At 35.0% G+C, this 21,119-nt stretch overlaps 1 long non-coding RNA gene across 1 annotated transcript in view; it reads left to right on the top strand.

The window, feature by feature from the left end:
- Positions 1–17,515, top strand: part of LOC144380940 (uncharacterized) — a 385,501-nt gene extending 367,986 nt beyond the window's left edge. The window contains exon 3 of the long non-coding RNA XR_013445294.1: positions 17,385–17,515. This is a non-coding gene — a long non-coding RNA (uncharacterized LOC144380940). The remainder of the gene's footprint in view (positions 1–17,384) is intronic.
- The last annotated feature ends 3,604 nt before the right edge of the window (positions 17,516–21,119 follow it).

Below are 21,119 nucleotides of genomic sequence, written 5' to 3'. Positions count from 1 at the left end.
GGCTCATTTTCTAGACTGTTGCAAGGTCCTTGAAGCATCTCTGTCCACTCTACCACACCATATGTATTCCTTATGCAAGTATATTTCTTATAGACATGTATTCCCTTCATAGTCCTTATACTCACCTATTTTGTGGTAGTACAATAGGCTGTTGTACCTATATATTTCGTAAAATAAAATATTTCAAATTATTTAAATATATAAAACCAAATATGAATACAAAATATGATTTGTATATTTGAATACATAAGCACAAATATAGATGTTGTTAAACTGAACTATAGTTAGATTTCAGTAGCTCATAATTTTAAAATATTAAAGAATATATAAAATACTCTGAAATGATTAGAGAGTAATATATGTAATACTTCCCACAATTAAATACTTTATGCCATAAGACTAAATCCTTTTCAGACATATTGAAGGAAATAAATACCTTCTATTCATGCAGGATTGGAGAAATGTACTAATATTCTCACAAGGCATAAGGTGCTTTTAAAATTATCTAATGTTTGCATTTGGTATATACTTTATATGTGATACCATTTTATATGTTCAGTAGAATCACCTAAAAGGTGGTAATAAAGAAAAATCCTTTATGGGAATTAATTTAGTGAAATTTAATATAAATCAAGGCATTTAAATGGTAATTTATTATTAAGCAAATCCAATTCAAAATTAAGCAGCCACATAGAGAAACTAGCTATCAAATAAACACATTTCTGAAATGCAAAAATTCTCTTGATTTTAGGAATTAATAATAATTTCTCTATATGGGGGCGCCTGGGTGGCTCAGTTGTTAATCATCTGCCTTCGGCTCAGGTCATGATCCCGGGGTCCTGGGATCGAGCCCCGCATCGGGCTCCTTGCTCTGCAGGAAGCCTGCTTCTCCCTCTCCCACTCCCCCTGCTTGTGTTCCTTCTCTCGCTGTGTCTCTCGCTGTCAAATAAATAAATAAAATCTTTAAAAAAAAAAAAAAAAAAAATAATAATTTCTCTATATGTAGTTGAAGTATTTTTTTATTGAATACTTGATGATATTCAGTGAAAAATGACATTTTGTAGACCATTACTAAGGAATCTCTATTATTTCATGAATAGCATTTACATATTATTCTTCAAATTCTTCACGAAGAGCCACGGAGAAACAGCAAGGCAGGCTAATGAAAAGTGATTTTTCTTAAACTTTCAAAGACATACGTCTAATTACTCAGTTTAAACCAGCAGAATGTAGGTGTTATATTTGCTAGTGACAAAGCTGCATATTTATGGATAGTGTTCCCCGAAGCTATAAAACCAGGGACATGCGGAACAGAATTGCTTACAGATTTTTTTTTTTTTTAAAGATTTTATTTATTTATCTGACAGAGAGAGAGAGAGAGCAAGAGTAGGAACACAAGCAGGGGGAGTGGGAGAGGGAGAAGCAGGCTTCCTGCCTAGCAGAGAGCCCGATGCGGGGCTCGATTCCAGGACCCTGGGATCATGACCTGAGCCGAAGGCAGACGTTTAACCGCCGAGCCACCGAGGCGCCCCTTGCTTATAGATTCTTATACAATATGGAGAAGAATACAAAAAAATTCTTTTACTCTTTCTATTTGCGTTTTTTTTTTTTTTTTTCTATTTTCTCTCCGTGCTTTATTGTGGGAGGGGTAAAGAAATAAACAATGATGTTTCTAAGCTTTTTGCTGACAGTGAAGTTAAAGAAATGGCTATGGACCCTATTTTCAACTTGGATTTTAGGGCTTATAAAAAGTATAGTATACAGCATGATAGTACTGATCTTAACAAAACATTTTTGAATCTTCCCAGGTTTGTTGTTTTATTTTGAGTTTTTAAGCTAATTTCACTTTCTGGAACATTCCACAGTAGCTTACTAGCAGGAGAAAAGTGGAAATTTAGCCTTGCTATTCAGCATGAACTATTCAGTGATTCTGTTTTCTGTATGATCATCAGAATTTTTCTCTCTTAGCTGGAGACCTGCTGAGATGTGTATTTAAGTGCAGGAGTGCAATATTAGCCTCGTGTAGCAGGAAGAGAAAACTGTAGCTTTTCATGTTTTTAAAGTCTTTTCTTCTAGTATGCTGATTGCAAGCTAATGGGTGATAATTTCCATCTGGTTGTGTCTTGCACCTGCTTCACTCCCCCATTCTCATCTTTCTGTTTGAGGAGGAAACATTTTGCTATTTCCTGTAAGAGTGGTTAATATCTACAGTACTAATACAAATAGTAACAAACATTGTGGGCTCACATAGTTTTCAACAAAAACAAGCTTTAATTAAAAAGCAACTGAAGTCATGAATTTACACTTTAAATAGAAAACATATATGCAGAATTTATGAGTTAATTTTATTTTATTTAATCCCTCCTAAAGCATCAATGACTTCAAAACCCTTGAGAAAGATTTCAAAATAACTTACAAATTAAATCAACTTATAGTTAATTTTCTTGCAAATAAATGCTTTTGGAAGTATTATAGAAACACCTGGGATAATAATACAGTATTACCCAGATAAATGATGTTCCCTTCTTGAATGCACACTGTGCTTTGCAGAAATAAAACATTAAAAATTCCCAATTGACAAAAAAAAAAAAAAAAAAAAAAAAAATTCCCAATTGACTTTACATTTTAGACTAAATTAAGTTGTGGAGGTGGTGGGAAAGTATTTCCAAATTTCCTTTCATGAATGCACAATGTTGCTATTCAGAAAGCCCTTGTGATAATATATCAACTACCTATTTGTTTGATAGACATTGACACCCAACAGTAATTCAAAATATTTTTCAAATTTTATATGAAAATCTAAATTTGCTATATCAATGGCAATTCAGGAACATAATCAATATAGCAGGTAAATAATGATCATTTCAATATTGAATGGTGAAATCCAAGGAAAACCAGGAAGTAGTATTGCAAAGGTAATGAATAAAATATGTTCTATTCAGTTGAAAATTCTATTTGTTTATAGTTGGCTAGAGCTGATCTAACCATTTTTCAAGAACAATTTAGGATTTATTAATACCATTCAGGCTATTCTCTCTTGTGGGAAATAATCAGAAGAAAAAAAAAAAAAAAAAAAAACAGATTCCACCCAAGAAGACCTGAGTATATTGTGTTGGTAGTAGGACAGTGAGATGCTATTATGTTGTGGTAATGAAAAAATATAATAAAAAATACTAGGTACTTAACACATGTATGATTCCATGATCAATAACTGTATTTTCCTACGTTATATAAGCTTCTTGCTTTATGTCCAGCATTTAGCTCACTTCCTGGCATAGTGGTGGTTGTGAAATAAATATTTAGTGAAAGAACAAATGTGCATTTAAAGAGCAATCTTTGGCTTACTGCAAATTAACCTAAGTTTGCAGATAGATAGATTGCATTAATGTACTTTGCCCTAGAAAATGTCAATATATGCTCTTCTCCTTAAACTTACTGTACAGTTTCTCTCTGGTTTTATACACCTTCATTCATTCATTCATACATTCATTGGTTCTTTCAAGTAATATCAATACATATAGATGATAGAGAGAGAGAGAGATTTATGGAGTATTTCTCTGGAGCTTTGTAAGAGCCCAAAGTAAGACAGATAAGACACACAATCAGAGAGTTATATTGTAGTTAGAGTTAAAAATTTTGACTAAATTAATGGTGAGGTCTTAAATTCAGTTGTTGAGTGGAAGGACAATGTGTATGAAAAGCTATCACAGAACTGTTTAGCGTATGTTTAAGAAGGGCCTGGATTTATATTGAGGAGATATCTAGCTGTCAAAGGAAGCACTGGAACATGATACAAAAACATATCTTAATTTTTTTCCAGAGGGAAAAAGAGGTAAAAGTGAAGTGATTTCATCAAAGGGAAGTTCTTCCTAAAAATTAGATTGGTCCAGCAATTTAAGCCAGTTCTTCAGATCATGTTCTCTTCCAGAAATGCTTACAGGATCAGAAATGGGAGGCCACGTGTAGTGATGCCTCAGAAAGTGAGAGGATGTGTCTGATCATCTCCAAGCTGAACTTCAAACTGAAACGGTAGGATCTCATATATACAGCGCAACTGTGAGAAATACTCTTAGGCAATATTTTATTTTACTTTTTCTTAAGCAATATTTTAAAGTCCTCTACCAATCATTTGTTGATCGATTTGTTCATTCAATAAATATAAATAGCATGTTTAGTATATGAAAAGAGAAAATTATTATTACAACACAATTAATTACTAGTGTACTGGTGAACCTGGTATTTATATTCAGTCTGAGGTGGCACAATGGAGAGAACAATGAATTCCTTCTGGAATGAAATAGACATATTTGCTCCCAGTATTGAAGGATGGGCCATTAGGCAGTTTGGGCCATTGGACAAATGGGAACAGAGGAAAGGTCATTTTTGCCAGGGGGAAACACATGCGTATAAAGATAAAGAAGCTTTCTATTTTTTATTTATATTTTTAAACTGTACCTTAATCAATATGATGGTACTACTTGCAAATTGTAAAAGATACATTTTGAGAGATACACAGAGGCCTTGAATGATGTACTAAATTGTTCAGATTATCTCCTAAAGTTGACATGGAATTAGTTTAGGTTTCCAAATATAGTTAAACTATATAATTACAACAGATATATTTAGTAAATATTTCACAGCAACTACTATAAAAACTAAGATTATAGTGTGTAAAATACAACTACCTGTGATCATAGTTTCTCTTTATAATTTGTAATAAATTACGTTTGAAGAATAGTTATGAATAGATACTTCAATAGGATTTGATGTGAAACTTTCAGTTCATATTTTTAAAAAGTATCTCTCAGACAAAAATCTGAATACCATCACATAATTGTTTTAGTCTCTCAGCATTATTCCCCACAAAAAAATAATAATTTACAATTGAAAAAAAAAAACTTGCAAAAGTTTCCTATGACTCAATTTTTAATGTAGTGTACTTTTTCAACGTGCTGACATACTACCGTACACCGATGACATTCATTTATTCTGATTCTTCTTAATAAGTTGATCCTTTCTGGGAATTATTTGCATAAAATAATGAAGTAGGATTACCAAGGAATTAGAGCAGTGCTATTAACATACGCCCCCCCCCACACACAAACACCTCCTGTGGTCTCATACTTGACTTCAGAGGAAGAACATTTATTTTCATTCACTTATAATAGCAAATTAAAAACCAAAAGCAGCAGGAAAAAAATGGCGATTTCTCTAGTTATTATTTAAAGAAATTGAAATACCAATGCCTTAAAAATTGTTATCTATTAAGCAAAAAATACTTTTATGTATTTCATGAAATACTTTAAAATTGTTGTTGGATATGTATTCTAGAGCATAATCACCAGGTAATAAAAATAAATTAGAAATATTAAAAAACCTTAATAGCATCCTACCTTATAATTCTGTTCACTACATTTCTAAAATCTCTCCCATTTAATTTGCATTCACTTTTTTAAGTCAACATGTTTTGATCTTGTGGTAAATGTTGTTTATAACCTGAAGGTGATTATAAAACTACGTCCTACTTATTACTTAATAGATCTTCAATTTAGAATCAGTGCACTCAATTTATCTCCACTAGATCTAAACAAATACTGTATTATAGAGGTCAGATTTGACTGGCACAAGTAAACAAGTAATCTCAATAAAATCTCAGAAGAAGCGCATTTCCTACCTTCAGCTTTTAAGTGAAGTTGCTATTCACAAATAATTGAAGAGAAATTAGTCATATTTCATTCTATTGGTATACCTTGTTTATCAATGCAAAATAATATGTTTAAAATTAAGTCAAATCAAATTACAATTTTTCTTTGATGTATGGCATATGCATATATACTTGCTTTGAATTAACAAGCTTATTTGGAAGAAGTATGAACTGATGGTTCTAAAGGTAGATATGAGTATAAAAGAATTATTAGTTATGCTTAAATATTATGAATATAAACTTAAATGTAAAGCACAGTTGATCAAATTATAAGTGGAAAAGACCAAATCAAATAGCCCTCAAAGGTTCCATGCTAAGAAATCAGTCATTATTTTTATTTTTATTTTTTCTCCAAGTGAAAATAGAACCCTAGTAAAATTTAGGTATGTTTGAAAGGATTTTTCAGGTACAATTTAATAATGGTTACAATATATTTTTTTCTTTGTCTAGTTTTATAAACTGATCCATAGGTATAACTTTCCATCTGTAAAATTGCTAATTTCCCTGCCAAATATGTTTATTTTTCAGATCTATAGCAAAAACAGCTTATTCCCACTATTAAATTCCAATTTCTAAATGTGGTTTTTATTGAACTGCGGACACTTATTTTATTTTATTTTATTTTTTACTTTTTAAAGTTAAATTTTTTGAGTATAGCTGACACAGTGTTACATTAGTTTCAGGCGTACAACATAGTGATTCAACTTCTCTATAGGCTACGCTGTGCTCCCCACAAGGGTAGCTACCATCCATCACCATACAACGCTATAACAATATCTTTGACTGTATTCCCTATTCTGTGCCTTTTATTCTCATAATTTACTCATTCCATAACTGAAAGTTTGTATCCCCTGCTCTCCTTCACCCATTTTGCCCAACCCACACCTCCTTTCGCTCTGGCACCCATCAGTTTATTCTCTGTATTTATAGTTTCAGACATCATTTTCTTCTTTCACATCATCTTCTTGTCACATCATCATCTTCTTGTCACATCATGATGAATATACAGTTTTGTTTTGTTTTTGCCACTTCTCTGCTAAGTTTCAGGCAATCATTAATTTCATGGGATATTAGAGAAGTATTTAGAAAGGTGAAATTGATTAAATGTGCTCCTATTAGCAAAATTTAAGGTCTTTTCCCATTTTCTGAGATAATTCCATTTAAAATTAACAGTTTAACTGTGGTGCAGAAAGGATGAGAGATGAGGACTCCTGGACTAGCCATCAGGGCAAAGTATATAACCTGAAATTTCTGGAACAATTGACTAAGCAAGTTGAAAATCCTCGGTATCTTCATTGAGGCCCAGAATTTATGAAGATAAATCTGTAGTAATTTTTTTAATTTTTTTTTGTTATGTTAATCCCCATACATTACATCATTAGTTTTAGATGTAGTGTTCCATGATTCATTGTTTGTGCATAACACCCAGTGCTCCATGCAGAACGTGCCCTCTTTAATACCCATCACCAGGCTAGCCCATCCTCCCGCCCTCCCCTCTAGAACCCTCAGTTTGTTTTTCAGAGTCCGTCGTCTCTCATGGTTTGTCTACCCCTCCGATTTCCCCCCTTCATTTTTCCCCTCCTGCTATCTTCTTTTTTTTATTCTTAACATGTGTTGCATTATTTGTTTCAGAGGTACAGATCTGAGATTCAACAGTCTTGCACAATTCACAGCGCTTACCAGAGCACATACCCTCCCCAGTGTCTATCACCCAGTCAGCCCATCCCTCCCACCCCACCCCCTACTCCAGCAACCCTCAGTTTGTTTCCTGAGATTAAGAATTCCTCTCATATCAGTGAGGTCATATGATACATGTCTTTCTCTGATTGACTTATTTCGCTCAGCATAATACCCTCCAGTTCCATACACGTCGTTGCAAATGGCAAGATCTCATTCCTTTTGATGGCTGCATAATATTCCATTGTGTGTGTGTGTATATATATATATATATATATATATGTATATATATATATATATACCACATCTTCTTTATCCATTCATCTGTCGATGGACATCTTGGCTCTTTCCACAGTTTGGCTATTGTGGACATTGCTGCTATAAACATCAGAGTGCACGTACCCCTTCGGATCCCTACTTTTGTATCTTTGGGGTAAATACCCAGTAGTGCAATTGCTGGATCGTATGGTAGCTCTATTTTCAACTTTTTGAGGAACCTCCATACTGTTTTCCAGAGTGGCTGCACCAGCTTGCATTCCCACCAACAGTGTAGGAGGGTTCCCCTTTCTCCGCATCCCCGCCAACATCTGTCATTTCCTGACTTGTTAATTTTAGCCATTCTGACTGGTGTGAGGTGGTATCTCATTGAGGTTTTGATTTGGATTTCCCTGATGCCAAGCGCTGTTGAGCACTTTTTCATGTGTCTGTTGGACATTTGGTTGTCTTCTTTGGACAAATGTCTGTTCATGTCTTCTACCCATTTCTTGATTGGATTCTTTGTTCTTTGGGTGTTGAGTTTGATAAGTTCTTTATAGATTTTGGATACTAGCCCTTTATCTGATATGTCATTTGCAAATATCTCCCATTCTGTCGGTTGTCTTTTGGTTTTGTTGACTGTTTCTTTTGCTGTGCAAAACTTTTTATCTTGATGAAGTCCCAATAGTTCATTTTTGCCCTTGCTTCCCTTGCCTTTGGTGATGTTTCTAGGAAGAAGTTGCTGCGGCTGAGGTCGAAGAGGTTGCTGCCTGTGTTCTCCTTTAGGATTTTGATGGACTCCTGTCTCACATTTAGGTCTTTCAACCATTTGGAGTCTATTTTTGTGTGCGGTGTAAGGAAATGGTCCATGTAGTAATTTTTGAAACAGAACCTGTCATTTTCTCTTGTAGGGAAGATAGAATACTACTTAATGGAGTGAGCACTGGGATAGGATAGGAAGGATAGAGGAATTTCCACCCACCTTAGACTTTTGAGGTTGGAAATCCCACCCCTAATCTTTCCCTATAGAATCGATAATGGAATAAACAATATTTGGTCATGCTTTAAATAGGAGTCAACCACTTAATTCAGAAGCATCACTATTCTCTTCCCTAGATCAACATAAGCATCAATGGAGGTTTATAAGAGTACAAAGTCTCAACATTTACATATTTATACATTGTGTAACACCTAGATGTTTCCTTGACTCTGACTCTGCCATACTCCTCATTTCCTTTCAATTCTCAGACTCTGTAACTTAAATATTGGGACCCCATATTCCCCCAATCTGTCTTAACACACCTAGTGGATTTTTCATACTTTCAGGTTCCTGTAGGTTCTGAGGTGGGGGAGGAGGATTCTGGTGCTTCATGTAAGAAGAGGGAGGAAGAGAAGGTGGTTATGGAAGCTGCTCGGGTCCCAGTTCTCCTTCCCAGTGATGACTGCTATTTCCTCCTGAGTTCCCTAAGGGCTGACACAGCCTACTATCTGGGATGTGAATTTGCTTTTGAAGAACTTGGAATCTGTAATCACATGAGAAATCATACTTCATCTGTTAACCTTATTTTTGTCCTGCTAAAAAGTATTTACTCAAACTTCTTAGGCCAAATCCATGGCATTTAATTTTTTTGTATCTTCCTGAAAAAAAAATTAATAATGGCTTGCTTCATCTTTCTGGACCTTCCCATGCTTCCAGAACACAACTCACTCCTGGTCTCCTCTAATACACTCGTCATTCCTTCTCAATGATGTGTGCTGATTCTTTTCCCATTTCCTCAGAGGTGAACAATATGGGGTCTCTGGGTTCAGGATTCGGAATTTGTCTTAATCTATCACATTTTTGGTGTTCTTAAATAGACTTATGAAAGATGTATATACCTTCTTTGTTCTGATAAATAGCAGATTCTCTTTCGAAAATTAGATTCTTTTGTAACATCCCACCCAAAGTCTCAAATACAGAGTATAATAGGAATCTCAAATGTAAACTGACTGCCCTGCAAACACACACATCAGCAAATGTTGTAGGCCCTAAAATCAAAATATATACCATCTCATTAACTAGTTGAGACCGCCATCATCTCTCAACTTGACCCTTGCAATAGCTCCTACTCATCTCCTGCTTCCAGCCTCCCTCTTCCAGGCTGCTGTAGTCAGAACAGTCCTTCTAAAGCTTAACACCATTCACCTCATTCTTCTCTTTAAAACCCTGAAAGTCACTACGTATAAAAGCCCTGAGTCTGGTGTGTATGGTTTGCCTCCCTTTCCTCACCTTGCATCAGCTTCCCATTGTTCTCTACAACCCAGTGACCCTGCCTTCCTTGATGTTCTCCTCACATGCTGGCCTCTTGCTGTTCCTTTTGACTACAATGGCCAATATCTGGGTGCCTGCATGCCTCCCTTTCTTATTTCTTTCACTTCTGTGAATTTCACCACTAACTCTGCTATCACTGTGTACCCAGTATTCTTTATACCCACAACATCCAACTTCTAAGATATTAATTTATGCATTTGTTTATTGTGTATAATCCTCTAATTGGAAGGAAACATTCATGACAACAAAATTTGGTTTGTTTTATTCTCTGCCAAATCCAAGCACCTAAGGCACTGGCTGGTGCTCAATAAACGTTTTTATTCTTAATGTTAAATTTAAATGATCCCTGAATGTTCTTTCATTAAAAAGAGCCTCTTCTTTAGTGGAAACTTCCTCTGGCTTTATCTTTGTCTGAACTCATTTTGCAATGAGTATCTAGTTATTTCTCTTTGTTCTTCAAATTCTATTTTGAGAGTGGATTAGGGTGAGAGTAGGGGGTGGAAGAATTGGTTAATCCCCCCACAGGACTATTAAATTATTGGGCTGCAGGTGCAACTCAGGATAATATTCCTTAGTTCCAAAAATACTTCCAGGTTATTTTTCAGTTACAAATTATTTGTCAGAATAGCAACTGTACCATCTACTTCCCTTGATTCAAATAAGTTTGTTGACTATCTTCAATATGCCTGGACCATCCTGAGCCAAAAGCCCTCCGTTTAGAGACAGGTACAACCCACAAATGTCTCTAAAACAATTAATAACAACAAAAATTGAACAGCAACAACAAAATGAGACAATACAATGCCAAGCATCAATGAATAATAATGTAGATTTTAACCAAAGACTCTGAGTGAAAAGAATAAAGATATTAAATCATAAAACACGTGGGAAGAATTTCTGAAAACCTTATTATTTATGTATTTATTTATGTATTTATTTATTTATTATTTATGTATTTATTTACTTAGAGAGGGAGGAGGGACAGAGGAAGAGTGGGAAAGAATCTTATGCAGGTTCTACCCCCTTAAAATCCTCTTTAAAAATAATCTGCTTTACCTTAAAGGTAAGCCCATTTTCCATTACCATCTCCCTGCCTCCCTACATCTTCTCTCTCCACGTGTTCTCCACTTCTCTCTGCACTGGCTATTCTAACATCTACTCCATTGTCAATATTTCTCTGATAAATTAATATTATGTTATTGATATCTTTACATAAGTCCTTACTTCTCTTACTGTTTTAAAAAGAAACCTTTAGGAAAACTTTAGCTTTGAGTTTTCAATTTTTTAGCTAACCCATGAGGTTATCATGGCTAAGAACATTTTTGAAATGCCTTTTATTGAAACACTTTGATCAAGAGCTACCTATGGAAACCATCGGCATTAAGTTATTGCCATGCCATGTGTATCACAGCTAAATTCTGAAATCAGACTCTTAGCATCAGAATGCAATCAGTCTGCCAGAGACTGAAGTGTGAAGTGGTTTGTTGTTCTTGTTTTTGGGCGGGGAGAGAGAGATTACATGTTTTGAATACAAAATTATTTAACTAAAGTTGCAGATTGGAAGCACAGTTCATTATAGACAGAGAACAAGAAGAAAAAGACAAGGATTAATAAGCTGGCCGAGAAATAAGAGGGTACCAGCTTGGTGAAGAGGAATATAATTCCTCTTTCAATAAAAGTGAATACTGTGACATTCCACCACTGAAAACATATGTCAGCAGTTTAATTCCTGAATGCTCCAAAATGGTGAATTTTGACTCAGTATTTCCCAGACTACAATGAAATCTTTAAAAATATTACCATTTACTGAAATAATGAATTTGTTAAAATATTATGAGCATATCAGACACAGTTGTGTTCACCTTTGCTGTTAGAACAAAAAAAAAATTCATTCTCTAAGAACAGGGAAGAACCAAGCCTTCAATGATTGTATTGTGTATTATTTAAGTCAAAATACCTGCTTTTCATGTCAATTTTTATTTAAAAATCAGTAGAAAGATTCTAATCATGTTGGGCTCTCAGTTTCAGGGCAAAATTTCAAATTATGCTAAAAATAATATTTCTAATGCCTGCTCCACAATTCAATTTGAAATTCTCTCACTAGCACAATTTTATCTTATTAAAATTTTGGTCAAAAACAAAGGCTATACAAAGGCTATATACATGTGTATGTAAGTGTTGGGAGAGAGAATGTGGATAATTTTCTTATGAAGAATGATTATATTGTTTTTAATATTAACTACTAGCAACATAATTAAATTATACTTATTTATTTACCAATGTACTATAGCTATACTTCTCAGTAAAGCAGTATTAATCCTTCATATATTTAGCAAATTGTATGATAGTGTTTGACAATATACTACCAAGTCAATAAATAGCATCATGTCTTAATATAAAATATAGTTAGGTCAAAATTATAACAAACATAGAAGAGACTAAAGTTGGCACATTTATTAACATTTCAAGTATGCATTTCATGTAACATACATTTACTTAACTACAGTGATTTCTGTGATCCAAATGTATATTTGAAGTCTTTGCTTGTCAGAGCAAGAACTCAGTGTTAGTTAATAATTATCCATGAGATCTCAGGGAATCATCTCTTATGTTACATTGTAATGTAAGAAACAGGATAATACTCTACTATGAAATTTACTATTAATAGAGAGAGAGAAACAAAATAAGAGGGTCCCAGCTTGGGGAAGCTGTCTTATTCCTTATTCCTGTCTTATGAATCTGCTAATTATTTACACTGGTTTCATATTTTTAGCAGGGGACAGTATAGATTTTGGACTCAGATATTATTAGATCACTCTTTGCCATGTGTAAATGTGAAGTTCCTAGAAAAGGGGCTGGCACATAGCAGATGCTTTATTAGAGGAATTCTCACTAGCTATTGAAAAATAACCCCCAATATATCCATACCACAGTACATTTAAAATGTATTCCTTGTTTACCTTGAAAGATGGTATCCATAAATATACATAAGCATACCTTCTGGGACCGCTCTCCTCCAAGGGGTGACCCAGGCATCCAGACCTCTTCCATTGGGCAGTTTCTCCATCTTGGACTTCTTCGCCTTCAGTATTTGGATAGACACAGTGTGCAAAATGATTCTAAGCGTTGGGATTAGAAAAATTTTCTCTCACTTTGTCCACATTGCTTTGGTTGGAATAGTGACATACACCCACCCTAACTGTAAAGAGGGGTTGCAAATGTTATTTCCTTGTGCTCTTGAAGAAAGGGAACTAGACTGGCAAACATCTATCTACTTCCATCTAAATAAAAGAAAAAAATGTTTTTGAATAAATTTCACTACTGAGTCTGTTTCAATACAAAATGATTATGAATTAGCTATGATTTCCTTTGAATCTTTGACTCAAAGCAGACTTAGGAGGAGAAATGAAAATCTTATGTATAAAGGTAAAAAAAATTAGCTCTACTTTGCTTGTTCCCTTCCTTTACTCAAGAAAGGAAGATGGTTATATGGGTTAATATAATAGAGGAAATTAAAGGAAAAAAATATCACTATTGTATAAAGTATAAGTGTATAGAAATTCTCTTACTTGAAAATTAACCATTTTCCTTGTATTTGAGTAGTTGAAAGCAATGACCGGAAAAGATAAAAAAAATCAACCGACATAGCCCAATTATTAATTGTTAATTAATAAAAATGTGAATCCTTTATTGTTAATTATGAGACAGCAAAGTACTAGAAAAAATTGGAAAACAGATCTGCATGCAATGTAGGCTTTCATTCTAAGGGAGATAACTTTCTTAAAACCTCTTTTTCCTTTGCTGTGAATAAACAGATTTCATTAGGGAGAAGTACAAATTCATTTTCAATATTCCAGATTCTCAATTCTTTTTCATTATTCTGTCACTACCTTGGGTGTGAAGTGGGTATAAATATTAGCTACAGTAATTGGTCTTATATTTCACATTCCAAATCCAAATCCCTGAGGACCATGGAGGTAATCCTTGAAAAAAAAAAAATAGTATCTTTAAAACTATAAGTAAAATGGTATAATCACCAAAATGTAAGCTGAATGGCTGAAAGTATACATTTCTTTTTTTTTTTTTAAAGATTTTATTTATTTATTTATTTGAGAGAGAGAGAGAGAGAAACAGCATGAGAGGGGAGAGGGTCAGAGGGAGAAGCAGGCTCCCCGCTGAGCCGGGAGCCCGATGTGGGACTCGATCCCAGGACTCCGGGACCATGACCTGAGCCGAAGGCAGTCGCTTAACCAGCTGAGCCACCCAGGCACCCGAAAGTATACATTTCTATCATTTGGTAGATTTTACAAAGTGGAATTTCTGATTAACAAGTATATATCTATAGATTATCCAAGGGTAACAAAAAAAAAAAAAAAAAAAAGCAAGCATTGATTTTTGTACATTATAAACTCTGGTAGACAAGTATTCAAATGTGGGGGTCCATGGAGGAGAAGGTCTGGCAGTTCTCAGCCTCAGTGCTGAGAAATACATTATTTTCATGTTTTCCATAGACATCTATATGACAATCCCACATGCAGAAAGTCTGAAATTGAGAGATAACATATATGAGTCTTGTCATGATCTCTCTCTCCCTCCTATCTCTCTTTCTTAATGGTGATTCCAACTTAGTGATCTACATAATATATTGACAGATATAAAGGAGGAGAAATAATTTTCCTTCTACCCTCCTAGGTTCTTGGCTGAGACCCCTTGTAATAAAAGATCAGCCGAAGAAAAAACAAACAGAAGTTTAATAACATGTATAACTCCTGTCTACATGGGAGATACCCAAGAAAACTGAGTAACTGCCAGAAATGGTCCAAGTCACCACTTGAAATACCATGTCCAGCTAAAGACAAAAGATATTGGTGAGAGGCAGTTATAGGAAGTTATCAAGCAAAACACAATAAACAAAGTTGAAGTTGTTACACAGATTTAAGTCAATGCCTTCTCCATTGATGAGTTTCTCATTATTTAATCATCCTTCTCTTCCTGGTACAGAAAACACAAGTGCTAATCTGTGCGCTGTTACCAGGTTGGTAGGGACACATAATATTAACATTTCTGCACCATGAGACAAACATTTATAAGGTGAGGGAATGAGAGTATATCACTGAGTTTCCAATTGTTTTCTCTTAAAATATGAGTGTGCTCAAAATAAACTAATAACCTCCCATCACTCTTAGAGTAAAAACAAAACAAAGCAAAAATAATTGTTTTTAGAATGTTCTAAAAGTCCCATGTGATCTAGGTTCCTGTTACATTTCAAACTTCAACACCTTTCCCTTTCAACTCCAAGTGTATGGCCCTCTTTTATTTCCAGAGCCATTACAAGGGCTGCTTTAACACCTGGGAAAAACTCTCTTCATCTGTTGCGGGAGATCATTGATAGGACATGACCACAGGTTGACCCTGAGATAGATTACCCCCAGGCAATTAGGAGCTCTTCAGTGGAGCAGGGATTACTACCTATGTTTCCTGACTTTTGCTTATACATTATAACCCATATCATTATCACTCAGAGGAATTTGTGCATAGCAGTTGTTCAATAGAGGTGATTTTTAATTAATTACCACTATTCCAAGAAGTCAGTGTAACTTAACTTGCCTTGTGAAATTCATAGGAAACAAGATTTTAAATATATCTATATATAGGGGCGCCTGGGTGGCTCAGTCGTTAAGCGTCTGCCTTCGGCTCAGGTCATGGTCCCAGGGTCCTGGGATCGAGCCCCGCATCAGGCTCCCTGCTCCGCGGGGAGTCTGCTTCTCCCTCTCCCACTCCCCCTGCTTGTGTTCCTGGTCTCGCGATCTCTCTCTCTCTCTCTCTGTCAAATAAATAAATAAAATCTTAAAAAAAAATAAAATAAAATAAAAATAAATAAATATATCTATATATGTAAATCATATATATCTACATCTATATCCATCTACCTATACAAACACACATGTGTTTGTACATGTTTATGTATATAATGCACACATATATTGTACGTACTTTTATATGCATATAAAACATGTATATATATATATACACATAAAGTTTAAATACGTATATAGAAAATGTTAGGAGATATGTTTAGTACAATATATTAACACCATATTGTTATATATGCATGTGTGTGTTTATTATAGTTATAGACTTACCTGGATGTACATTCATGAGTTGTATCTAAAAATGTCCATGCCCCCTAGGTCTCAGCTGAGGCCAATTGAATCTTAGTAACAAAGTGGGATCTAAGGGTTAAGTCTAATTTAAGGTGAGCCAGGTGATTCTAAATTGCCACCAGGGTGATAAATACTCAGAGGGCATAAAGAGTGAGGAAAGTCTTCAGCCATGTACACACACAGACAGGCTTTGGAAACCAGAAGAAGGGTAACTTCGTACAACATAATTGCCAAGCTATAAAGTAACATTTAATTATGTTAACATTTATTTTTCTAAGTTTTCTTTCTTTTGGCTCATATGTACATAGTTACTCTAATAAATTCTATATTGAAGTATGGGAAACATTTTTCCATAAATATCTCCTTTGAAGGTGCTATCATTCATTGACTTCCTATTTCTGTGTGTTCTCCTTTCAAAATGTAATCACAAATGTTGCTTTTATAAATCCTTTTGGCCAATGATATGTGAGTCTGAATTACTTTTCAAGAGGATATTTGAAAGCCTTTCAAGCAAACTGTCCATTTTGAAGAGCACTGTAATCAACTATTGCAAAAACAGAAGACTAAAAAGATAGACATGTTTCAATACATTGCTTAAAAGCCAACAACTTGACAAGGACTGTTACAGAGAACTCTTGTTTGTACTGAATGGATTCATGACACAACAAAATAGGCGTGGGATTTCTTCAAAAGGCATTGAGTTCCAGGAATGCTCAGTCTGGGCATTAGGATTTTTGGCTGAAAATAATACTTTGTAACAATCTGATTGAGACAGTTTTTAGACACATACTGGATTTTATGCTTTTGTGTTTATGTGTTTTATTCCAGAACACTATAAAGTCAAAAAAAAAAAAAAAAAACTTACTAATTATGAGCCAATGAACTAATACCCTTCATAGAAATATTTCATCTTTCTTCTTATTCTAGCCAAGATGATTCATAATCTCTTCATCCAGCTAACTTAAAGAATTTTGACCCCTGTGTTTTTTCCCAAACCTACCCCATTTTCACTGCCCTTTTAAGGGCCCCTCCTTCTATACCTCCTGATTCTACTTCTGGTTTTACTAGTTTCTGAACATCCACAAATCGGTGTCTGCAGAGAGTCAAAGGTGAATGCAATTAAGTGGTTGATCAGGAGAAATGGGAAAGGCAGTCTCAAGCTGAATTAAATCCAGGTGCTGGGCAGCCGCTGCCAACCCAAACCTCAGGTAGTTAGTCCTGTTTCTGCGTGAGTCTGAAGTAAGTTCTAACTTGTGGAACTTCTGGTCCCCAGGCCCTCCGCTCAACAACTCTTCATTCAACCCATGGAAGACACTCTATTTCTTCCTGCTCAACTCCAGTGGGTGATGGTACCATAATCTCTGCTGAAGGCATCTGCTGATCTTGGCTGGGAAGCCTCTTCAACACCAGGAAGAAGGTAAGGCTGTGGGACTCACAGTCAGGAGACTTTAAGGGGGAAACAACACATATTAAATGTCTTAAAGTAATGACACAAGTACAAATCTCACATCCAGCTCAATTATGAATACTATACGCACATGACAGATAATGCCTGAATACAGTCTCAACACAGTTCTTATGTTTTACTTTGTTAAAAGTGGTGAAATTAACAAGCATAAAACCGATGAATCATTGAAGTAGTACTTAGTAAAAGTATGTTGTGCACACACCAAAAAGACCGTTCACTGAACCAAAACATGGAATGAGATTCTAGGGCATATTATTATAAAGCAACTTACATAGTAAGAAAGCAGTGACTGTTTATTCTTCACAGTGATTGGTTATAATATCAGAAATTTCTTAAGCGATAGAAAATTGGTCAGTGGTTACTTCATATCAGTTTTGGGAACCAGTTTAAGTTTTGCTCATGATTTCCAGAGGCATAAGCAAGAAATGACCCAGGCCAAGTCAGTCTTGCAAAATAAGCTAAATTAAGCTTTGCATGTATGATTAAGCTGATTTTGTATGCTCAGGGAACTTTCAAGTCTGGTGTCGGCTTTTGATTTTAATAACTTCTAATTCCTTACATTTAAGAAATTGATGGCAATACAAAATGGAGGTTCAGCTGTTTTGTTGTAATCTAGCTCTTCATCATCTTAGCTCATTGTCTGTTGCCTTCATCGGTCATTAGTTTGAACTGGAGCTAGCTCTGAGGTTTAGTCTGTTTGGTCACTGACATACAAACTGGAAACTTCTGAGTCTGTTTTCAATGATTTAATTCCACACTTATGATCGTCATCATTGCCTGTATTTCCATGGTTTCAGTTAATGATGTTCCTAGCTTGATGCTCTGAGGATGTTAGGAATAGCGGAAATTAGCAGCATCTCTTACATTTTTTTCAAGCTGGCCTGTGGCAGATAAACCTGAATGTACCTGTAAACTTATTCCTTTTTAAAGTTTTAATCTGTTGATGCTGTGGAAGGCTTATAAACTACAATGGAATTTACTAAAGGAGAGTGTTTTTTACATTATACAAAATAATTGTCTATGAATTCTTCCTGAATCACCCTGGCAACAATTCTATTGGTTCCAGCAGGCTGGAATGTTATTCTTTAATGACACCAATTGTATCATGGGCAGAAAAAATTCTCAGATTTACATAATAAGTCATAATTACATGATTATAATATATGTACTCAACTAGAATTATAATTGTTTCTATGTGTATTAAAGTATAAAGTGAAATCTATACTAACAGGTAAAAAACAGATAACCACACTTTTTTTTTTTTCTTTTAAATATCATTGGTGGTATGAGCGGGGTAGGGGATCATGAAGCACATTAGGATGTTAAAAAAAGCTAGGGAGTAAATAGCAACTGGGGAGAAAAGATCAGAAAATGGAACCCGGATGTATGGAACCTGGGGTAAATTTTAGATGCTATGAAACTGCATTCTGACGTAAACACCTAAATAAAACTCATCATGTTACATGAAGAAATGGTTTTTACTGAAATCAGTATGTACAATGAGGACAAATAATCAACTTCCAGAAGTAAAATCTTTTGTATGTATGTGCAAGAAAAGGAAATTAAGAACGTTTTACAACTGGACTTAATTGAACCTAAAGTGTTAGTGACAGCTTTGTAATAATTGGAACTCAATGTAGGTTTCTCTTTGACCAAAAACTCTGAAACACTGTCTCAGGGAAAACAACAATTCTTAAAATAAAAACTTAGTATACTAAACCAAAGGATACAAAGTAACTGAGTGTAAGCTTGTTCTTTCCATCATGCAACAAACCAATAAGAAGAAAGATGTTGAGGTAAGGAAAGCCAGCAAACCAAAGGGATGGCCGACTATTGTCCTAAAGAACTATCTTAACTCAGCATAAAATTTGAGCCTCTCTTATGTTAGAAAGAGGGAGAAGAAGGAGGAGATTGGAATCAGGAGGTGACTGATGTCTATAGCTATTCAGGTACTTGCAAAGGTCCAAGGAAAGTTATGAAACTTTCTGTCCTTGGTCAGTTGATCTGTGTACAAAAATCTGGTCCTGTCATTCCAGTAAGTTTTAAACATAGCATTGTTATTTCTGTAGGTAATTATCTCTTGGGGGAGGGTAGTTCTGGGTGAAGAGTCGTTTTCACAAATCTTGACCATAAGCAAAATTCCTTCAATGATTAACATGACTTTGTGTGCAGGGCTAAGCAGAAGTTTCTAAGCTATAGTTTACAGCAGCAAGGGAAATAGAAGAACTCTAGAGTCAGATATGCTAAGTTCCCCCAGTTACACTAACAAACAAAAGTTTCAAAATTATATCCCACTCATACTACCCAAGGAGTATTTTCCCTTCCCCATGTTTGCATTATATATTTAATAAAATTCTCTTTTTTGCAGAGTGTGGGGGTGGATATTTGTTAAGAAATAGATCTATGAGCACTAGGTGTCTTGTAAGTGATGAATCACTAAACTGTACGCCTGAAACTAATATACTAATATTACACTATATGTTAAATAACTGGAATTTAAATAAACACTTGAGACTAAAAAAAAAGAAAATAGAGCTACCATTTCTTCCAAAAACTAAAAATGATAATCAGAAATCAGTGGTAGAAAATGTATTTTACCACAAAATTAAGAAAAATGAGTCTAATAGATACATTCAAAGTATTCCCTTCTGTTTACGAAGACTTGTCTGTTCCTTGATATGTAGTAATAATTGCTTCCATTAGAAACTACAGAACAGGGGCACCTGGGTGGCTCAGTCGTTAAGCGTCTGCCTTCAGCTCAGGTCGTGATCCCGGGGTCCTGGGATCGAGCCCCGCATCGGGCTCCCTGCTCCGCGGGAAGCCTGCTTCTCCCTCTCCCACTCCCCCTGCTTGTGTTCCCTCTCTCACTGTGTCTCTCTCTGTCAAATAAATAAATAAAATCTTTAAAAAAAAAAAAAAAAAGGAAACTACAGAACAAAATTAGATGTCATCTATAGGTCATAATCTTCTCTGACATTAGAAAAAACTTGTTAAAATAAGGCTATTAATACTTCCAAGTAGATAGGTATATGATCTACGTTAATAGAAAAATAAAAATAGGTGATAGTAATTTCTTCCTGAAAATAACTTAATATTTAATTTTAAAAGAATACTTCCTTATCAGGAATCAACAAGCCATCAGTATATCTTGTCTTTATTTTGGGTCATATCAAAATGACGACAGCAACAAGCACAAAACTGCTGAAACTTTCACTGTCCCCTAATTCAGTCTTTGTTTAAATGGTGTAGACATTGATGGGGCACCTGGGTGGCTCAGTCTGTTAAGTGTCAGACTCTTGATTTCAGTGCAGGTCATGATCTCAGGGTAATGACATGGAGCCCAGCACCAGGCTCTGTGCTCAGTGTGGAGTCTGCTTGAAATTCTCTCTCTCTCTCTACCTATGTGCTCTCTCTCTCTCAAATAAATAAATAGAATATTAAAAAAAAAAAAAGTGGCATGAGCATTGAAATGACTAGTGAATGCACTATAATAGTCTGTCCTTAGAAGCCAGGATTGTTAATCTCTACAATCACCCAACG

The sequence above is a fragment of the Halichoerus grypus genome, chromosome 2 (genome assembly GCF_964656455.1).
Source record: "Halichoerus grypus chromosome 2, mHalGry1.hap1.1, whole genome shotgun sequence".
Classification (NCBI taxonomy): Eukaryota; Metazoa; Chordata; class Mammalia; order Carnivora; family Phocidae; genus Halichoerus; species Halichoerus grypus.
Note: the sequence above shows the minus strand (reverse complement) of the source record. Positions and strands in the feature narration are given on the sequence as shown.